The sequence below is a fragment of the Diabrotica virgifera genome, chromosome 2, assembly GCF_917563875.1.
Source record: "Diabrotica virgifera virgifera chromosome 2, PGI_DIABVI_V3a".
Taxonomy (NCBI): domain Eukaryota; kingdom Metazoa; phylum Arthropoda; class Insecta; order Coleoptera; family Chrysomelidae; genus Diabrotica; species Diabrotica virgifera.
The window spans coordinates 101,506,574-101,525,057 of NC_065444.1; the positions used below are offsets into that span (position 1 = coordinate 101,506,574).

General features: G+C 29.5%; 1 protein-coding gene across 1 annotated transcript in view; it reads right to left on the bottom strand.

Moving 5' to 3' along the window:
• Positions 1 to 16,532, bottom strand: part of LOC114343985 (cAMP-dependent protein kinase catalytic subunit 3) — a 314,216-nt gene extending 297,684 nt beyond the window's left edge. Inside the window, exon 1 of the mRNA XM_028294844.2 lies at positions 16,367 to 16,532. The gene's annotated coding sequence lies outside the window, so the exon portion shown is untranslated. The remainder of the gene's footprint in view (positions 1 to 16,366) is intronic.
• Between the last annotated feature and the right edge of the window lie 1,952 nt (positions 16,533 to 18,484).

Sequence of the window (18,484 nt, forward strand, 5' to 3'; positions counted from 1 at the left end):
TATTTTATACATTGCATCGTTTTCCCATTATTTAAGCTTGAATACTTAGATTTGGGTACTCGTCGAAAAAAAATACACATTCAATTGCCAATAACTCACTTTGAACTAACATTAGTTTAGTTCTTTAAGTGAGGAATGTATTTAGTTTTTTATTATCATAAATTTCAGTAATAATAACTACTTTGTAAAAGCTTATAGTTTTTGAGTTATACGTGAAAAACCGATTTAAAATATGCATTTTTTTTACTAAAAAATAAAATCTTTTGTCTTTAATAACTCAAAAAGTGTTGATTTATAGTAATAACTTGATATAACAAATTTTGCTTATAATTTGTCCCTCTATCGACTTATGGTATTATTTTTAATAAAATAATTTTCACCCCAGAGAAGGGGTGGCATCCACCCCAGGGTAAAAGCGCAAGTTGGCATCATGTCACCTTTGTTCCTTGAGGTATCCTCTAATTACTCACCAATTTTCATGAAAATCGATGGAGGTTCAACGAAATCGGAGGTGAAAACCTTCAGTGACTCCACTATTTGAAAATTTTGGTTTTTCGACAATCACTCAAAATTTCAACCTACCAATTGTGTCAATAACTGTTCGTTTGTAGAAGGACTTTAGAAGTATCTAACGGTGTATACCTTATATCTGTAAAAATTCGAATTTTTAAGTTATAGGTCTCATAAATATTATTGAATGCACTTCCTATGGAAAAATGATTTTTTAAACTCACTAAATCCTATAATACCTTCAGTTATCATATTTGACCTTAGATGCTTCAGACACTACTTGTTAATACCTTTCAAACTTATATTTAGTGATCAAAATCGGTTAAGCCGTGTAGAAGTTATTGAGTTCCAAACGTATAATCTATTTAACCATTATCGCAAAAATGGTCTAGTTTTAGCCCCCTTTCAACACTTTAGAAATATATAGATACATACTAGTACCTATTTAAAGAAATGTGCAGAAGATGCATAAAAATAATCATTTGTAAATACGTAAATACTTAAACATTTAGACTAATATCCATGATCCAAGGTCCATTATAGGTAGGTATCCTAATATACTATTTTAAACGTCCATTTAATTAAAATCAACCGTAAATATATAACCTAAATACATCAAGTGAAGATTTTATGTCAAATTTTGCACTTTAAAGGATTTTGATAATCACATTTATTTTACTTACTGAAAATATCTTGTCACACCACAACAGAACATATTATGAATTTGAATTTCCAAAATTTATTTTTATTAAGGGATTTTGCTAAAGTTCTTGCATTCATATCCCTTTTGTTATTATTTTGCAATTTTTCTAAAGCATCATAACATATTTCACTTATATAGTATTTTTACTACAAAAACGTTATTACGTAGGTCAAAATTTTTGACGTAAGAGAACTGTCAAAACATTAGAATGTGACTTTTCATTATTGCCATGTTTATAATAATCATGGCAATAATGAAAAGTCACATTCTAATGTTTTGACAGTTCTCTTACGTCAAAAATTTTGACCTACGTAATAACGTTTTTGTAGTTAAAATACATAGTTGGTTCGCTAAACTCAGGCACAACTGGCTAGTGATTTTAGTAAGTAATTTTGCCAATTTGGTAAAATTGGCAAAAAAGTAATTACCTACTAAATAATTAGATAATACTTACTCAATAGTTAGTAATTTTGACAATTTTGACAAAACTGGCCAAAAACAAAAAAATTACCTACTAAAATCACTAGCCAGTTGCGTCTGAGTTTAGCGAACCGACTATATCTGGGTTTTCAATGGTGCGGTTGCATCTATCCCACTCTCCCATCACGTGTCCGACAATGCTTCAATGTCAACTTTGCAAGATGCTTTAATAAAATGTTGCATTGAATATTCGAAGAAGAAAAAAATACATATAGTTCCTGTAAACTACTAAAAAATTCCACCGACTCAAAACTTATTTTTATTACTGCATCATTCACCACCAGATTTAAACTATGCGCAGAACAGAAAAAACTATAAATGATAAATGCAACGCATTTTAGTATTCTCAGGTAATAATAATAATTATATTTTGGATTATTAGAGTTTAGAATTAGAATTATTTGTATCATTACTATTTAATTATTTGAATTGGTTTTCGTTAAAAAAAAAAGTATTATCACCAGTGGCCTGCTTTTGGCCGCTGAACTAGTATTAGGCTGAATGCCGTAAAAATGAGTGGTGCACACAATATTCCTGCTACAAAAGAGCTGATATTACGTGGAGCCAAAATGTATTTTCATTTTGGTGGAAAATAAAATTCTAGTTTTATTTTGAAAGATTTTCCCATAATATTTGCTGAATTTGGAGTAAAACACGCCACAAAAGAGCCTCAAAATGCAAATTATATCAAAGTTACTCTTTTGTGGCGCGTTTTACTTCAATTTTAGCAAATATTATGGAAAAATGTTTCAATATAAAACTATAATTTTATTTTTCATCAAAATGAAAATACATTTTTGCGCCACGTAATATTCATATTAGCTCTTTTGTAGCTGGAATATTGTGTGCGCCACTCATTTTTACAGCGTTTAGCGGTTTTTTATTCCTGTAATTATTAGGTATAGTCCTGTATTTAATTGCCATTTTTGAATCAAGTAATCAGTAACTCACTTTCGTTAGCGTTTCGTCTAATGCATATTTTATTTAAGGGTCCCGTTTTCGTTTCTTTGAAACTTCAGTATCACAAAATTATTTATAATATTCGAGCCAGTCATCTAACAAATTAACCGCAGATGTAGCTGTTAATAATACATAAAAATAGAAGTTATGTGTTTCTGACACATACACTTGTGGCCAAAATTCTGAAAACTACCAAGATTTTAGTTTTGTTATCAGCATTCCTCTTTTTCACACGACTTCTGTTATTTACAAGATTATGTATAATTGTATTGGGTCGTTTTGGACTTTATTTAATATTTAAAATGTATTTTAAGAGAAAAACCCCTCTAAAAATTTATAAATATTAGGGGAGTGCAATTAGAACGAAAACATGCATTGCTACGGAATAATTCAAACAAGCTTATATTTTTCTAAAACTTTCTTTGTTAGTTTATATTCATGTTAAAGTAAAAAGTTCTACTCGCAGATTTGGCCGCTAATTGTTTATTAATTGTTTAAACAATAACAATTGTTTTGTATAAATAATTTTAAAAATATCGTTAAATTCATCATTTTACTTTGATCATATATGTTTCTATTTTGTTTTTGGATATGCTGAATCCGGATATGGCATTACAATTTGAAAATTCTTATACAGAAGCTCTTATACAGTATGTTTGCGTAGCTAGGAACCACATGGAAAATTTTTTTATTATAAATTTTACGGAAAAAAGTTATTCTTCATAAAATACTCTGGATAGTCAAAAATCTAAAACTCAACCATCATATATTAAATTTTATCAATTTTATGCGAGTTATGTCAAAAATATGAATTTCTTTAAAGAGTAAATTACCTTTATATTCCAGAATATCAAAAAAAGCTATTATGAAAAGTTGTTTAAAATTAAAAACTATATTTTAATATACAATTACATCAATCTAATCGAAAAAAAAAATTAAATTTTTTCTGAAATTACGAATACCCATCATTTTATTACAATTATTGTAACTATTTTATTATCAATTTTACAAAAAAAAGTTATTCTTCATAAAATGCTCTACCTGGTCTAAAGTCTAAGATACAACCATCAGATATCAAACATTTTTAGTTTTATACGAGGTATGTAAAAAATATGAATTTTTCTTAAGAGTTAAGCGCCTGTACTATTCACAATATTTTAATTAGAAGGATGTAATTGAACACTGAAACATATTTTTTAATTCAAAACAACTTTTCTTAATAAGAATTTTCGATATTGTGAATTATAAAGGTACTTTACTCTTGAGCGAAATTCATATTTTTTGACATACCACGTATAAAATTATTAAAAATTTTTATTTGATGATTGAATCTTAGATTATATATTTGATGCAGAGTATTTTATAAAGAATAACTTTTTTTCGTAAGACTGATAATAAAAAAGTTATCAATAGGTTCCAAGTTACGCAGACATACTGTATAAGAACTAAAAAAAATTTTTTTGTTAAACATTTATTATTGTTGAAGCTTATTATTAAATGTATTTTAGATAAGTTTTACAGAAAAAAGCTTTGATCACTTTGTATAAAAATTTTTTTAGTTGGTAATTTTCGGTTTTTGTATTACATTTTTGTTATCTTCCTTAATTTTCTCAAAAAGAAATAGTGTATTTCATTTCTAAAGTAAAATAATTTAGTGTATTTTAAAGACTACATCCTAAGCTTTAAAAAACAACTATAAAACTGTGATAGACCTGTTCAACCTTGAGTAATACCGTCTTCAAGTGATGTTAATTCTGTAAAACTATGAAATTTTCAAAAATTACATTTTTTGAGATGTCGTATCATTTGAATTAAATTTTTGAAATTTTTTGAATGAAACATCGTTTAGTAAAATGTTTGAAAGGTAAGTTGTGCAAAATTGAGAGTTTTATAAGATAAATTGTATTAGTTACACATTTTTTAATCATTTTTAAACAAAATTCATGTAAGTCTCACTTTCAGTCCACACCGTACTTATGCTCATATATTTTATTTCTTTTGATTATAACCATAAGATAGCTTAATTATTTTTCTTTCATGACTAATTACTAAAACTCCATTTGATCGATCAGTTAAAGAATTACATTAAAATATCTCAACCGTGCACTTCGCCATACGCTAGTTTACAGTGCGCCAATGTTTGCGAGAAGGGTGACTTTAGTTATAAATAAAAAATTATAAAAGCTACAAATTTAATTTTAGAAAAATCTTTATATAAGGTTTTTTTGTAAAATTTTCTGAATTTTTCAATGGTCAAGTCAGTTTTTTTTCTAAAATTTATATTTTCGGAGTTATTTAAAAAAATCAGTTTATTTGCTTATTAAAAAAGGAAGCACCCACTTCTTGAGTAGAACTTTTTAATATGTTGTTTATTAAACATTTCTTAATGAAATTACAAAAAGTTCTATCTTGTTTGACTTTTTCCGAAGTGAAAATCTATATGCACTCCCCTATAAATAAAACAACAGACGTTAGCTATTAGTTAGAATTTTTTTATTTAGCTTAATGCCTCGACAACTAATGGCCATTGGCATGGTACAGTGGATTTTTCCAATCTGATATCTAGTGTAATGTTGTAGTGTGTGTGTTGAGTAAATGGCTTGTTACTTTAGCAATGTCAGTTAGAATTAAAAGAAATGGCACAGTGGTTACTATGAAGAAAATTAGTCTTTGTGGGATAACCATTGTTTTTATGACATATTTGATTCTGGGCTATAAGAAGTAAGAAGTAGTCACTTCTGTCGCAAGTGACTACTTGTTTTTAAAAAATTTATAAAAGTTTTTAAAATTTATATCTACATATGTATAATATAAATAAATTAGAGGAAGTCGGTAAAAATTAGAGGGTGTCCGAAAAAAATTGAGGGAGTCAGAAGAAATTGGAAGGTGCCAGAAGAATGGGAAGGAGTCAGAGAAAAATAGGATGGGCCGGGAGGAAGATACGATAAAATAGAACGAAAGGAGTAAACAAAATTTAGTTCAGTGACTGTAGGCGGCAATTGATTGTATCCCTCGTCGCATGGCCTAGTCTCTAATAAATTGTAATATGTACCTACTTATATGTACAATATCTAAGTATAGCAAGTTCAAGTATAAAAAATGCATAATAATTCACAGATTAAAAATAAACAAAAAATAACGATTGACGATAAAATGTGCAATATTTTTGTCTGTGAGTATATTAAGGTCATTCTTATCTCCTTTCCTAAAGAACGTCATTGATCTTCTGTCACATTATAATATTATCGGTTTAAATTATTATTTTGTAGTCGTTGTAAGGAAATACCGGAATATCTTAAGCAATAATATTGGCACAATATTGACTTTTTGTAGTATCAATACAATTCAGCAATAGTCCGTTCTTTAACGGTAAAATATTGCAGAACCTCTAAATTGTAAAGAACCGCTTGGATTGACATGAAATTTGGCATACACATAGCTAACAAGTCAAAGAAAAAAAGTGATATTGTCCCGATATGTACTTTTGCCCTGGGGGTGGTTTTCACCCCCTTTTGGGGGTCAAAAAATATTCGTCCAAAGAAAGTCAGGAAATGGATAAACTGGCTAATTTTAAGTAAATTTTGTTCTATAGAGTTTTTTCACTAAGTCAATACTTTTCGAGTTATTTGGCAGTGAATATGTTCATTTTTTCAACAAAATAACCACGCTTTTAGACGGTTTTTCGCAAATAACTCAAATAGTAAGTTTTTTGTCGAAAAAACATTCTTAGCAAAAATATAGCCTGTAAAAAATTTAAAAAAATGGTGTATATATCACGGCTCTACACCTAGTAGAAGCAGAGTTATAGCTAATGAAAAATAGGTTCATATTCGTCAAATTCCAAATGGAATACTTTAACGTGAAATAACCAAAAATGAAGCACCTTTCGGGGAAAACTCATTACAACTTATTTAAAGTGTTTAAAAAAATCTTAATTTTTGTTTTATAAAAAAAATTTCTAGCATCAAAATTAAACAAGTTACGCTCAAAATAAAGTTAGTCCCTTTTGGTTTTGTTAAAAAAATCGAGAAAATCACCCCCTAATTAGTATCTTAAATGAATTTAATTGTTACGACTACACAAGTTTCTTGACTCGTGTATATATTGTTTATATGATCTGTAAGTTTCATCGGTTCAAAGCCCTTATTATTGAAAGGGCTGTAGTTAAAAGGGGTTGAACGAGTCACTGATCATAAATGTATGCAAATTTAGAAACACCAAATCTTAATCAATTTTTGTCTAATATAAAAACAAAAAAATACATGATATTCAGAAAAGCAAATCTGACTTTTATTGTTTTTCGAGATTTTTGGTATCTCTAACAATTTTTAAGTTATTTTGAAAAAAAGCATATTTTTCAAAATTTAAATTTTTAAAAATTTTACTTTGAAACCAAATTTTTTCAAAAATAAGCACTTTCAATCGATGAAACTTACAGATCATATAAACACAACATAAGTAAAATAATTTGTGGAGCGGTAACGATTAATTTCATTTAAGTTGTTAATCAGGGGTGGTCTTCCGATTTTTATTTGCAAAAACAAAAGGGACCGACTTTATTTTGAGCGTAACTTGTTTAAATTTAATGCTAGAAACTTTTTGTAAAAACAGAAATAAAGCTTTTTTAAACACTTTAAAAAAGTTATAATATGTTTTCCCCAAAAAGTGCTTAATTTTTTAAATATTTCACGTCGAAATATTCTATTTGAAATTTGGTGAATATGAATCTATTTTTCATTGGCTATAACTCTGGTTCTACGAGATCCAGAGACCTAACGCGTACAACATTTTTTTTACTTTTTTAAAGGCTATATTTTTGCTAAGAACGTTTCTTTCAACAAAATACTTACTTTTTGAGTTATTTGCGAAAAACCGTCTAAAAATGTGGTTATTTTGTTGAAAAATGAACATATTCACTCGCAAATAACTTGAAAAGTGTTGACTTGGCGAAAAAGCTCTGTAGAACAAAAGTTACTTAAAATCAGTCAGTTTACCCATTTCCGGACTTATTTTGGACATATATTTTTTCACCCCCAAGAGGGGGTGAAAGTCACCCCCAGGGCAAAAGCACACATCGGCACAATATCACTTTTTTTTCTTTGACATGTAAGCTATACGTATGCCAAATTTCAATGTCAATCCAAGCGGTTCTTCAAAATTTAGAGCAAAAACCGTGAAAGAATGGACTACAAATATAATTTAGGAATAATAGTTATTTATGATATAAGTGTTAAAAGTACACGTTTAAGGCACGCATGTGAAAGTTTGCAGAATGAGCGATAGCGAATTCTGTAATTCACATGAGTGCCTTAAAAATGTACTTTTTAACACGCATATTATACAATATTTTTTCTACAAACGTAATTACAGGACAATAACTAACAAATCTTTTACTTGAACTTGACTGACATTCCATTTTTATATTTTTTTGACATTACATCAAAATTGTCTATACGGTCAATACGAACTGCAGTGCCTTAAAAATATTTTAAATATAATTATAAAATTATAAATTATAGAAAAAGAGCATATTCTCAAAATACAATATTTTAGTAAAAAATAATTCAAAAATTGATGTTACCAGTAGACTTATGCGTATTAGGACTTATTGCCAAATAAAATTTTAAGACTTTATGCAACCGATAAGAGATGAGAGAAATTTAAAAACAGAAAATACAATATAACTAGATAATCCATTTCAATTAGACAGAAAAAAAACCATTACTTACACTTTTGATTTGTTAAGTCCCCCTTTATTTTTTATTTTTACATTATCGAAATATTAAATTCGACTTACTTATTTTGTTTTTGTTTTTCTTTGTTATTTTCTTCAACCGTTGTAAAAAGTACCGCAACTATAACAACTTTTAAATCCACGTGAGAACTCGCGAGAGAGTAAAATGTTTATGTGACCACTCACTTCAGAGATACGAACTGAAGTGCTGGAGATTAGAAGATTGGAGATACAAAAGAATCAAATACATATAATATTACAGATTCAGAAGGAAAGGTGTTAACCGAAACCAAAGAAATAATGAGCAGATTTATAGATTTGGACAAGGCTTTTGATAAGGTGAAGAGGGATACATTGTAGGAAATACTAAAGAAGAAAGGTGTAGAGGAAAAAACATTAAATGTGATTAAGAGCTTGTATAAGAACAACAAGAATAGTGTCATTTTGAGAAACATCTCAGATATCTTTGTGACCAGAGAAGGACTTGCCAAGTACTTAAATTTGACTTTAAAAACTGCGTTCCTGAGGAAATTTATAAAACTATTGCTGATCGAAACATTAGTGAACACTCAATAGCAGAATTTTGCCAGTCCATTGCGCGATCTAATTATGTTATCAATTCCGAGGAGGACGTAGATGAAATATTCGATAATTTTTAAATGATTTTTTATGGCATTTTAATATAACCTTCGAAAGGAGGGAGAAAAAAATTAATGTAAATGAATTGGATGGACGTTATAAAATTAAATTCTCTGACCAACTTAATATCAAAAGACAGAGACTTAGACATCTTAACTGGCTTAGGAATAGAACATTTGACATGAATCTCAATAACGAGTATAAATCATTAAAAAAGGAAGTTAGTTCAATGATTGTAAGAGAAAAAAAAGAATATTTTAGAAATAAAATCGATCACTCCAGTAATAAAAATAAAACAGTATGGAATATGGTCAATTGTATTAAGGGCAAAAAGACCGATAATTCTATACCAAAAGTAGAATACAAAAATCAAATAATCACTAATTCTTTTGATAAAGCAATGGCTTTTGGTGATCATCTCTCAGTTGCCGTTATTAATAAGCTTAATACGCATAAGCATTTAATAACTTAATAAGCATTTTGGCTCTAATTTCTCACGCAGTTGTACCACCGGTCCACAACTGAACAATCGTATGTTTTTTAATCCAGTTGTAGAAGATGATATTATTGAAATTATTAATAATTTGCCAAATAAAAAATGTTCTGGACCCGACGGTGTTCCGGCTTCAGTGATTAAAGGTTGTAAATCAATTATAGCACCCACGTTAGCTAATATTGTAAACATATCAGTTACTCAAGGTAAGTTTTCTTCTAGTCTGAAACTTGGGTCAGTAATTATGCTTTTCAAAAAAGGTGACCGTCTGAATATGGATCATTATCGTCCTATACATTTATTAAGCTTGTTTTCTAAAATAATCGAAAAGGCTGTGAGTAGTAGAGTTGAAAAATTCTTATCGAGTTTCAAACTGATCTGTAATAATCAACATGGTTTTCGTCAAGGATCATCTACTGAGACTAGCTTGGTTGAGTGTACTCAATTTATTAGTGATAGGATGGATGAGGGTCATTTTGTTGTATCCTTGATGTTTGACTTAAGTAAGGCGTTCGATACTGTTGATCATGTATTCGTTAGCAAAAAACTGGGTTCTTTAGGTATTAGAGGTCCCCTCAATGATTGGTTTATGTCTTTTCTTAAAAACAGGAAAATGATAGTGAAAATTGATGATATACTATCCAGTCCGTACGACATAGATATGGGCACCCCACAAGGAAGTGTCTTAGGTCCACTAATTTTCTTAATTTTTATTAACGATCTTCCTTCTTATATATCTGAAGGCAAGGTCCTTATGTATGCGGATGATACGTGTATAATTCTCTCTGATTTTACAGAAAAAGGTTTAAATGAGAAAATAAACATTGTTCTTAACGAATTTTCAAAATGGTGTCATAGTAACAAACTCATGATAAACTATGATAAAACAATCTCCGTCAACTTCCACACTATTCAAAGATTTCCACCGGACTGTAGTTTTTTGTTTAATAATGTTTTAGTAACACCAACCAAGTCAGCAAAGTTTCTAGGAACAACCTTAGATAGCAGTTTGTCTTGGGTACCACAAATAAATATTACTTGTAAAAAATTAAACAATTGCTTTTATCTTCTGTTGACACTAAAACAAATGTTGGATAGGAATACATTATTATCCATTTATTACTCTTATGCATATTCCGGTATTTCATATAATGTAATAGTATGGGGCCAATCGATCGATGTTCAGTGAGTTTTCGTTCTTCAAAAACGGCTGATTCGACTTACCATTCCGAACTTCATGTCGAGATACTTTTAGACATTTTAAAATCTTAACAGTCCCATCTATTTACATCTATAAATTAGTTTCATATGTGTTTAAGAAGAGATATAATTTGTTGAACTTTTCGGATCTACATTCATACAATACCAGGCATAAGGACAATTTTATTTTGAATAAAATATACCACAATTTTTCAAAAAAATCACCTTTATACTCAGGTATCTCGTTATATAATATGCTACCAGAACAATTAAAGAGCTCAAACTCAACAACTCTGTTTCAGAAAAAACTTAAAAGATTACTGGTAAATGGATGTTTTTATTCCATTCAGGAATTTAAAGACAGCCGTATGAACTACGCCTAGTTTAATTTATATATAATCACTGTTTTTTGTGTTATGTGTATTTTTGTATTGTTATCTGTGTTTTGACTATGTGTATGTTGTGTATGTTAACACACTATATTTTATATTTACATGTAATTAACTTAACTCATTACTTATTATTATATACGTATTATATATTTTGACACGTTCAATCTGTATGTTTACAGCGTAAAAGGACTAAATAAATTTGATTTGATTTGATTTGACTGAAGCAAGGAGGAGGGCTGAGCCCACTACTATTCAATATATTTATGGACAAAATCATCAGAGTCTGTTTAAACAAAGCGAAGAAATTAGAAGTAGGGTACAAAAATTTACAAATGGTGAAGATTGATGGAATCTGAAATGAAACACGAAAAATATATGGATTGATTCTGAACAAAAAGAAACCAAAAGTAATAAAGACAGGAGACAATAAAAAAATAAGCATTTCAATTGAGGAAAGAAAATTAGAATAAGTCGACATGTTTGAGTATTTGAGCACTAAGATAAAGGATTCAGGAGACAAAGAAATGGAAGTCAATTCAAAAATAAAAAAAAAATGGGAAAAAAAATTTTAAAAACATTTTTCTTTAATTACGAGTGACTAAAATTAGAAATATAAAAAAATCAACTAAAAAGCAAAAAATAAAAAAAAATTCAAACTCGAAGGATTATTCGAAAAAAATTGTTAGACAGATTAAATATACAAAAATCCCACACATTCGTTAAAAAATTGAAAAAATCTAACACATTCGTTAAAGAAAAGCGTGGGGCGAAAACCGTTTATTCGATGAAGAAGCTCCCCACGCTAGGGATGGGAAAAACCTACCGGTTTTAACCTAAAACCGGTTTTTTTACTTCGCAATAACCGGTTTGACCGGTTGTTTTTTTTGTCACGGTTATAACCGGTTTTTTCTTTCTAAAGTAAAAACCGGTTATTAGGTTTTTACGGTGATTAGGATTAGCTTAGGTATTATTTTGGATCCCAATCATAATTATTATTCTCAAGTAATTATTTCAAACAAAACCATAATTCAAATTTTATTTTATAAATTATAAAAATATACAAACGTGTTAAAAGAAATACATACATAATAAATTTTTTTTGATGGTAGTAAAAATAAAAGATAAATTGCATTATCCAATTTATTTTTAAGTAAAATATTTATGTTGATATTTTTTTATCCCATTTGAAAGAGTCTGGGAAATTTTTTATAAGTTGAAATGGTTGTTGAAATAAGTTGAAATATACAGGGTGTTTCATTAATAATTTTCCATATAGTAACTGGAGAAACCTTAGCACAAAATACGAAGATTTAACCTAAAACACTTAGATAAAATGTGGTTGCTTACTGAGTTACAGGGTGTTTTATCCAAAAATTTAAAAACTATTTTTGCTTAGCATTTTAAAACTATTCGACATATCGTTTTCATACTTGGCAGAAAGTGCGACTACTATACACCCTACTAAATTATGATATACAAACGTTTCTAGCTACTACCAGAGGCGTACGACAGGGGTTAGTGAATGGTTGACCCTTCTCAAATTCTACGCCACTGGAGGAATTACTATTTTAGTGCCATTTTTAGATTGTCCGATACTTTCTACGTAATTAATTTACTCTTCATTGGTAACGATAACGTCATTAGTTTTCGAGATATTTGAAGTTAAATATGAGACGACACAGTTATTTTGATTAATTTATGATATGATCCATATGATTAAAATTTAAAAATTATTTGTAGCTAGTACTTTAAAACTATTTGGCGTATCCTTATCATACCTGGCAGAAAGTGTAAGTACCGTACACCCTACTAAATTAAGATAAATAAACGTTTCTAGCTACTACCAGAGGCGTACTACAGGGGATAGTGGCTGGTTGACCCTTCCCAAATTCTACGCCACTGACGAAATTGTTATTTTAGTGTAATTTTTTGATTTTCCAATACTTTTTACGTAAATAATATACTCCCCATTCGTAACGTTAAAATGATTAGTTTTCGAGATATTTGAAATTAAAAATGAAGCGACACATTACATTAATCAAAATAACTGTGTCGTTTCATTTTTAACTTCAAAGATCTCGAAAACTAATTACTTTATCGTTACTAAAGAAGAGGATATTATTTTCATAGAAAATATTGGAGAATCCAAAAATTAAACTAAAATAGCAATTCCGCCAGTGGCGTAGAATTTGGAAAGGGTCAACCATCCACTTTCCCCTGTCGTACGCCTCTGGTAACAGCCAGAAACCTTTTTATAACATAATTTCATAATTTGTAAAGTGCCTATACTTCCTACCAAGTATGAAAAGGATACGTCGAATAGTTTTAAAATGCTAAGCAAAAATAGTTGTTAAATTTTTAGATAAATCACCCTGTAACTCAGTAAGCAACCACATGTTTTTTAAATGTTTTAGGTTAAATCTTCGTATTTTGTGCTAAGGTTTCTGCAGATACTATATGGACAATTATTAATGAAACACCCTGTATAATAATAATAAAATAATAAATAAATATAATAATTAATAGAATAAAATGGTTTAATTAAAAATTGTGTTTTACTTATATTGATATTGATGTTCTTTCGATAGTACTAATTTTGATCATATTGATATTGAGAGTCGAGTGTAGTATTGCAAACTAAAGTGCATTGTAAATGTAACATTGTAACCTATTGGATTAAAAAAACCGAAAACAGGTTTTTGCAAAAACCGGTTTTTTCGCCGGTTAGAACCGCCAGGTTAAACTGTAAGCAAAAAAAAAACGGTATAACCGAAAACCGGTGTTTTGTCAAAAACCGCCATCCCTACCCCACGCCCACGCTTTTCTGTAACGAATGTGTTAGATTTTTTCAATTTTTTAACGAATGTGTAAGATTTTTGTATATTTAATCTGTCGAACAGTTTTTTTATAATAATTCTTCGAGTTTGAATTTTTTTATTTTTTGCTTTTGAGTTGATTTTTTTATATTTTTAATTTTAGTCACTCGTAACTAAAGAAAAGCGTTTCTTAAATTTTTTTTATATTTTTTTATTTTTTACTTTTTAGTCATACACTTTTCAAACATAATATATCGTCATGTTGATTAAAATATATGTATAAAACATATGATGCAGAAACATGAAAAGTAGTCGGAATCGGCAAAAAATTTGAAACTTTATTGTTTATTTATGAAGCATAACGTAAAAAATTAACGTAAAAAGTGAAATTATGTATAGTTTATATAATTAGCTACAATCTGTAAAAGTTTCAAGTTTTTCATTGTAAAAAACAAGAGAATTTAAGAATTTTCCATTAATAGTTATTTATGATATAAGTGTTAAAGTACAATTTTAAGGCACGCATGTGAAAGTTTGCAGAATGAGCGAAGCGAATTCTGCAATTCACATAAGTGTCTTAAAATTGTACTTTTTAAGACGTATATCATACAATATTTTTTTTCTACAAACGTTATAAATTTATAAAATACAATATTTTTGTTAATTGCTGAAACCATGAAACCTATGACCCGTAAAAGGTAGAACTGGTTGTCTACATTTGAGGTGAATGTCTAAAAATTCTTAGCGAGAATATTATACCGTTACATAAACTTGTTTTTTCTACAAAGGTGTTAAAAATGCAATAATACAGTTTAAATTAAATTTTAAAAAACCTTTTAAACCACCTTTTTCAAATTGCGCAAGTTGTACTATTAATATTAATGTTAATAAATGAAATATAAATATTTTGACGTTTCACAATTTGACAATTCACTTTTAACTGCAGTGTCCTAAAAATTTTAAAGCACTAGTGCTTTAAAGTAGCATTTATCTACGATATGTCATATTATGTATAAGTTTTTAGTTTGTGAAAACTGTCATTATAGATAGCAGTGCGTGAAGGGTTTAAAGTGTGCGTGAAGTAACAATGTATTTTAAATGGGATTTACTTTTTCGCACACTTTCAATGGGTTTTTTGGCACACTTTCATATAATCAAATATCCTTAACTTTCGCGTTGTCATGGCGATGACAATATGAGCAATGACTTACAACAAAATTTTGACAGTTTTGTGGTTTGAAAGTAGTTAGGATTTTTAAATATCAAAGTTCTAAAAATTGTAGAATAGAAATGAATTCCAGTGACGAAGAGTTACAGTTTTTATATTTGTTTATCGTAGATAAAATATTGTATGAAACTGTGCGTGAAGTAATTTTTGCGAACTTACGCGATGTATACCACTCGCTCTGTTGTCGCTCGTGCTCTAAATATCGCGTATGTTCACAAAAAGCATACTTCACGAACTGTTTCATAAATAACTATTTTAACGCTCCTATGAAGTGCTAAAAATTGCATTTTTAACACGATTGTATAAAAAAATAGTTTTTTTTTTATTTAAACAATTAATAAGCATAAAACAAATTGTTTTATTGACTATTTGTGTATTGTTCCCGCGAATGCATATGTCTGCAAATTTTCATTCATTTGCATTGAAGAAAAGGCAGTCAAATTAACGTCTAAAGATTTGACCCAAACGATTTAACTAAAGAAAAGCGTTTAAAAACAAGGGTTTAATAGGAAAAGAGAGATTTCACGGAAAACCAAGATGAATGTATACAAGACGACTCAGACCAATCCAACTTTCGGCTGCGATTCGTGGGTATTGGCAAATAGACAAAAAAGCAAACTACAGGCCACCGAAATAAAATACTTAAAAAAAAGAGTGAGAGGCGTCATGAGAAGAAACAAAATTAGAAATAATGTAATACGGGAAGAGTTAAACATTAAACCATTGATCTCATTTATTGAACAAAAACAGCTACGTTGGTGGGGACATCTCCAACGTATGGAAGAGCAACGACAGGTTAGAAGAGTATAAGAAGCCAAAACATGGAAGAAGCCAAACAGAGAAAGACCTAAAAAGACCTGGGACAAAACAGTTGGGAAACTGCTGGTAAGAAGAGGCAACTTGGAATGAAGTAAGCAAAATACAATATTTTAGTAAGAAAATTCAAAAAATTTTATTACCAGTAGACTTATGTCTATTAGGACTTATTGCCAAATAAATTATTAAGACTTAATGTAACCGATAAGGGATGAGAGAAATTTAAAAACAAAAAGTTCCTTTAAGCAGAAAATACAATAGTATGTACCTACTTACTACATAATCCATTTCAATTAGACAGAGAAAACAAAAAAAATCATTATTTACACTTTTGATTTCTTAAGTCTCCCATTATTTTTTCTTTTTACATTATCGAAATATTAAATTTGACTTACCCCTTGTGTTTTTGTTTTTCTTTGTTACTTTCTTCAGCCGGTGTCTAAATTACCGCAACTATAACAACTTTTAAATCCACGTGAAACTCGCGAGAGAGTAAAATGTTTCTGTGACCACTCACTTCAGCGCGTTAGATTCGTACTGAAGTGCTGGAGATTGGAGATACACATTTTTTTGAAAGCCGTGAATACGACGCGTCTTATTGGATAATAGCTTTTTACTTTTACGTTTATTATTAATTTTATTTTATCTGTGGATTTATTTGAAGCGGAGGATTTTGGAAGTTTTTCAAAATAAATAGAACTTGATTTAATAACGAATAATGATTTATTATTACGTATTTATGTTGAGATTGTAATTATGTATAAATATATCTCGTCTATAAGAAGTATGATTTTTTTTATATTTTTTTAAATTTGACTTCCTAGCACATACATTATCGTCATTATCATTCCGTTTTCCTTTATACCAGGATGAACTTCCTGGTTGCATTTCTTTATAAGTGTCTACCTTGAATCTGAATCATATTATATATACAGTCTTTTGAGTCCCTTTTGCTTTTCATTTTCGCGACTGTTGTATCCCAAGCATCTCTAGATCTAGATCTTCCTCTATTTCTTTTCTTTTGTATCCTGGCTTCCCATATTTTCTTCGCAGTTATGTTGTCTTTCATTCTTTTCACGTGTCCCCACCAACTTAGTTGTTTTCTTCAATATACTCAAGTATAATAGGTATAATAATCCGGTCAACTTAGACATCAAAATGCTTGGCAAATAACAAAAATTGCCGGAGAGCCAAAGTTTGGTGGAGAGCTAGGGTATACCATAACAAATAAAGTTTAAAAAGTCCCCATCGATCCCATGTGTGCGTCAAAAGTTATTCGGGGTCAAAGGTCAAAATTTGAGATTTTTTGGATTTTTTTCGAAAACAGTAAGTTTTATCAAAAAAAACCTCAAACCAAAGTTGTAGATCTTAACATTCTCTACAAAAATTGTCCTTACAATTTTTTTCCTAAGAGTTACCATTCCTGAGATTTCGCGATTTTAAAAGTTTTACTTTATACATTATATGCACATATAAGCCACGTATATACATATGTGGCCCTTAAGACAAGTATAAATGCCTATTTGTGTCTCTCTTATATAGTATATTATACTATTCTGAAAATATTTCTTCAAAAGGTAATCAGTCCCAAACTGAATTTCCTCTATCCACGTGGCCTGGAAAAACATTTGGCTATACCGTTGTTTAAAAAAGAACAGATTGTCTATTATAGGCAATGGCTACAGTATTGTCGATAGGTCTGGTTCATAATATCTGTTTTTTTAGTGCTAAAGGTTCAGTTCAAGTGAATATAAGTACTTATTACAAGCGTCTACCATTTAGTACCGTTACCGTGAAAGCGAGTAGCACCGTGAAAGTTCACGAAGAAGAAGTAGCTATAGATCCTGTATTATTATTTCAACGCATGAGTATCACTGAAGCTTTTGAGGATGAGATTGAAAAATTTTTTGAGTATGAATTAGCTCCTTACCCCTTATCACTTTTCGATGCAGCTGGAATGCGCAAAACAACAAAGTCAGCAATTTATGATTGCTTTCAATCAGTCAATACTGAGGTTGATCTTAGAAACCCTACTTACATTATTGATGGAGGGTACCTACTACATCACGTTGTGTGGGATCGAGAAGAAACCTTTAGCGTTATTTTTGATAAATATGTTCAGTATCTACACAGACATTACGGGCTTACAGTGACAGTGGTATTTGACGGCTACAATGACTCGACAAAAAATATTAAAGCTGCAGAACAACGTCGTCGAACTACAAAAACATCATCGGGTTCCGAGATTATCTTTGATGAAAATATAACAGTTCCAGCGAATCAACAACAATTTTTCGCCAACATTAATGATAAATCTCGTTTCATTTCCATGTTAACTGACAAATTAACAGCTGCGAATATTGAAGTGAAACAAGCTAAAAATGACGCAGATGTCCTTATAATTGAGACAGCAATTGATAAATTTAAGACAACAAACACAACAATTGTAGTTGGTGAAGATGTTGATTTGTTGGTACTGATTACTTCAAGGACTCCAGTAGATAAAGTTATTT